This window comes from Alosa sapidissima, chromosome 4 (genome assembly GCF_018492685.1).
Source record: "Alosa sapidissima isolate fAloSap1 chromosome 4, fAloSap1.pri, whole genome shotgun sequence".
Classification (NCBI taxonomy): domain Eukaryota; kingdom Metazoa; phylum Chordata; class Actinopteri; order Clupeiformes; family Clupeidae; genus Alosa; species Alosa sapidissima.
The window spans coordinates 11,026,086-11,031,449 of NC_055960.1; positions in this window are offsets into that span (position 1 = coordinate 11,026,086).

The following is a 5,364-nucleotide window of genomic DNA, read 5'->3' on the forward strand; positions in this document are numbered from 1 at the left end:
CACACACACAAAAACCAACACAAACACAAACACATACACACACACACACACACACACACACACACACACACCAACCAACACACACACACACACACACACACACACCCTACCCCAAGCTGCTTGGGTAAGGTAATAGAGGGTGTATACAGTACATCACCAGGGCTATGCTAGAAGGGCTCTAAGACCCTGGGGAGGTGTTCTAGGGACCTCGGAGGCAGTTGGTAAGTTCACTAACTGCAACACCAACTAAAACTGATTGGATTGGCACTGATTGAGTTGATTGAATAACACCTGAGTAAATCAGAGTTTTTAAGAAACAAGAAACACAAAGAAGTGATTAGACTCAATTAGATTAGATTCTACTTTATTGTCATTGTGAAGAGTACAAATACAAAGGCAACGAAATGAAGAGGCAGAACCAGGGAGCCATTTCCCATGTTTCATACTGTAAACCTGTTGATGCTGTCTAACCCTGCTGGAGTGCTTTTTTTATTTGCTCAGAAGTACCGAGCAGCTCTTTCACCCTCCTGAACAATGAGAGAACCAAAGTAAATGTTTTGTTTAAACACACACACACACACACACACACACACACACACACACACACATGCACAACACACACACAACACACACATACACACACACACACACACACACACACACACACACACACATCCTATCCCACCCATCAGGGGGATGTGGTGCTTTTAGCTTCCTAAGCCATACCTGCGGTGCAGTCTCTCAACTGAGGGAGATTTGCGTAGTTGCTTGTGGAAAGCAGCAATGGAGACAGCATGGCTTGCCAAAGCAAGATGTCTGCAAAGAGACAAAAAAGACGACATCTTACTGTAATCACTTTTCGGTGGCTTTCCAGGGACAACACAAGGCTCACTAGCGTCAGCTTGCTCTCGAGCATAACGTGGCACTGCAGGGTAAGATTTTATGTTTGGCTCTGTGAAGTGTAAATTTACCTTTGCATTTGTCCTTCCTTATTACATCAATCATGTAATCCATCCCTGGATGATAGATTCAGTATCCCCCAAGAGACCAAATAATTAGATTTTTATTTCTTGTAGTCCAGAGATTTATGTACGTTGCCGTCGGGAGTCAGGTTCATTATCACGATAACATTTATTTAAGGTGAATAAAACGAGCATACAATAATTGAATTTGAAAAGCAAGTCAAAAGTTGAAATGAAATCCAAGTGACGGGAACTCAAAATAAATTACCCTTTTGTCTGTGCTTTTGGTGTGTGGGTGTGAGTGTGAGTGTGTGTGTGTGTGTGTGGGAGGCCATTGAGGATGAGGGGAGGAACACAGCTGTGCCAGTCGTGGGTAGGTGGGGGTGAGGGGGGGGGGGGTGAAACTGTCAGTATGCCATACTGTCAGTGCCTCTCATCTATTTTTAAAGAATCCTCAGTGATGCGAGTGGAGCTTGATCTCACCATTCCCCTCTCTGCATCTGCGCGGCTGCAGCTTTCAAAGCCATGCAAAGAGAGCCTCAGCTTTGTTTGATGTGATGTGTCAGTGTCCGTACGTGGCTGGAGAGGAGGCCGGACTCGCCTTTCAAGTTGCGGAGCCACAGCTTTATAGGAGCTGACAGATTTATCTGTGAGAAGGCAAAAGCCTGAGCAAGCATATGCCCTCCCCAAGAACACTGCTAGGACAAGCAGTCATATAGGGATCCTCAGAGCCAACACTGAAAAACAGAAAATAAAGACGTACAATAACTATTGTACAATAACTATTGTACCTCTTTTCTGTCGCTATCGCTTTCACTTTTTGGCTTTTTCTTCTGGCACTTTTGTTCATATTTGTGTGTGTACTGTATGTTTTGATCTGATGGTGTTGTGGATCTATTACTATGTGTGTGTGAGAGAGGGAGAACGGGTTTCTCTGTTTCTGCATGGTTTTTGAACTGGGTACTCTTGATTACTGTTTTGTCATAAAATGGCTATAGATACATTCTGGTGCTTACCAGCAGGATCCACACAAACAGTCATTCTTTTGTTCCATTAAAAATGGAGAAATTGAGAATTTTCAGTATCTGTGGTTCCTTCCTTATATGAATATGGAATATATCAAAACACACGCACGCGAGGCTGTTCCCTTTGGACCATGTCTTTCCCTTCTGCCATCGGAATAATTTTGTAAATCGCATCAAAAATGACTTTGTCAGAAATGTGTTTTCCACTAAGTGGACCATGTAATAAAAATCCAGTTATGTAGCACAGTCTTTATAGAAATTAATGAGTGGAAATGCAATTTCTCAGAAATCCAAGTCTGGACGAAGACCTCTATTTGTCTACTAGGTCTACTATACATTAAACACTGATAACTTGGATCCATAATATATACAAATCCTTTTATATGTAGCAATTAACTTCTATGTTTAAGGAAACCCCATGTAATGGATAATTAAGATCAGAGGTAGTTAAGATCAGAAAAACGATTTGTAGGTCACTTTATAAAGTAATCGGTAACTGCAGGTGCATTGGGTGACTAATGAGACTAATTAAAGGTACTGTCAGCGGTTCTGTATGACATCATGTCTGTTGATATTTCAACCAATCAAAACACCAGAGAGCGAACCAATCCCCTCCCCCAAACTCCCCTTCCAGTGATTGGCTGGAACAGTTTTGTTATGCTCCATTTTGTTTCCAGTTCATGGAGCCAGGGCCATGTACGAAGATCAGTTTTTACAGTGTGCTCACTAGAGAGCTAGCTTATCGTGAGGAGATATTTGCTGAATGTGACAAAAAGTATTATGGGTTGGCAACCCATAATACTTAAAACCCCACACACGTGGCGTAAACATAGTTTTAGAAAACTGGTCTAATTTTTTTGAATGTTAGCACCGCTATCACATCTGGTGTAACCAATTCCACTGATTATAGTAGAAGCTGATGTGTAGCTTCCCTCTTAGAATCGCTGATGGTACCTTTAAAGAAGACCAAAAACATTAACTGATGAGACGTTAAAGTGCTATGCTACTACTTACGTTAGTACTTATGTTACCTGTACAGCTACATGGCATAAGAAACCGACACGCCAGACTCTTGTCAGCAGGCTGGGCTTAGCGCCTGACCCAGGATGCCTCTCTCTTCCTATTGTCTGTCTAGCTGAGGCATCACAGTAGCCACCGTATGTATTGATAACGCTCACAATCCTTCTTTGTTGGCAGGGGCTGTTGAGTACATTCTTTTTATTATTTTCCCATTACCCAGACCACTGGGGGGCCCGTGGACCGGGGAAGGACTGTAGCTGCCCAGCGTCCCATTTTTGATGGGAAGAACTAGCCGGTGTGAGATGGACCACCCTGCGGCTTCACCACAAGGACCGGGCCAAACTGTAATGACTTCAGAGCCCATTGATATCTTTGCCCAGCAGGCCAGAATCCCATCCCACAAACTCGCTCTGCTCACATTTCAAGGGTAACAAAAAAGAGAGAGCTAGGGGAGAGATTGAGACAGATAGATGGAGAAAGAAAGAAAGAAAGAAAGAAAGAAAGAAAGAAAGAAAGAAAGAAAGAAAGAAACTGTAACCTGCAGACCATATTTTTATATGAAAAAGTAGAGCTCACTTCTGTTTAACCCTTAGAACCCGATTGACGCAAAGTGCGTCAAAAAACACACCCTTTCTTCTCTGTTACATTGCTCCGCGACTGTTCATCGCAACGAGATAAAACCTTTATTGCATGACAGAGAAGAAGTGGGGCTTTCCAAAGAGACTACGCACTTGTCTGTACGATCAAGTATGAAAATTAAAAAAAATCATGAAATTAAATCAAATTGCATCATATTTACAGTCTATAGCCTACTTCTCTGCGTTCACCTGCGCACCCATTACTCTCGTTTGAATTACTCGCGAACCCGTGATCGCATAGATATGGCAAGCATATCAGATGAAAGAGGAGAAACAGGGCTATCCATTGGCACCATGGATATCGATCTTTCTGGCTTATAAAAACAGACGAAGTGACTGCAAAATATTAACGTCATGTACACAAACCAACGCTGCACACCCATTACTCTCGGAGTAATTACTCGCGGACCCGTGATCGGATATATGCCACGCATGTTAGATGAAAGAGGAGACACAGAGCTATCATTTGATACCAAATACATCCTTCTGGGTTATAAAACAGACGAAGTGACAGCAAAATAATAACTTCATATAGCTGGACTTACCCCACGTTTTTGTCTGTTTTTGTGGCAAAGCATGTTTATAATCCAACGCTATCGTGTGTTTCTCTATGGCAAAATATGTTCATAATCCGGTTTTGAGATCCTAGCAAATTCCTGCATGGCATCCAATTCAAGGCTCACATTGCATCCCAATTTGTTCAACAAAGAAACACCTTTTTTGCCTTTACTTTGTTCATGGCAATGCAGTAAAAAGTTGAGAATCATCATGAGTGCATACACCATAGTCACACATGCTAACAGGCAAACTTGGGTCAAGTCAGGTCAGATCAGTTCGTGTCATAATATATGGAGCGCAGAATTCATTTCGCCAAATAAAAAATGCCATTTATTTCCGTAAATCACACACCACATATTTCTGTAAATTGCTCAGCCCCAGAGTATCCCTCCAACATGGCAATTATATTGCCCGTTTCAGGAAAGTCAGCCCTACACACACATGAAATGCATGTAGAGCTATGAGCTTGGTGTGGTGAGATACAGGTCAAAATATAAGAATTTTTATAATATGATTTTTATATTTTAATTCTTTAAAAATCAAAATAAAATCAATGCTAGTACTAATACATGAAATGATGGCAGATCTGGATAGCCTAGACTCTGCTGAAAAAAACAATATATAATATGTGTGTGTGGCACAATGACCAGACTAAATCCTTATGAATAAAGGTAGTGAAAATGCCCTAAAAACAGCTTAGGGTTCTAAGGGTTAAGGTACATATTTCCACTGATGTTGTGTGTTTACCTCTGAGTCACTGGGGCCTGTGTGCCATGTTTGTGTCCACACAAATGGCCCATAGTAGGAATCCTCTCCTCGTGCCCCCCTCCCCCCACCCCCCTCCGCGCTACCCGTACGATCCACGAGTCCCACAGTAGTCTGCTAGCAGCATAAGGGAAGGAGCAATGTAATCACAACACCTCCTGCAGAGACCTTGGGAATGAGATGAACTTGTGCTGAATTCAATTTAATAACCCCATCCCAGCAGCGTTGTGTCCTCCGCAATAACATTCTGTCCTGGGCCACATGCCGTGTGTGTGTTTATGTGTGTGTGTGTGTGTGTGTGTGTGTGTGTGTGTGTGTGTGTGTGTGTGTCTGTGTATATATTTCACTGTCACAACATGTGCACTGGTTCTAATGGATTAATCTATCTGTCTGTAC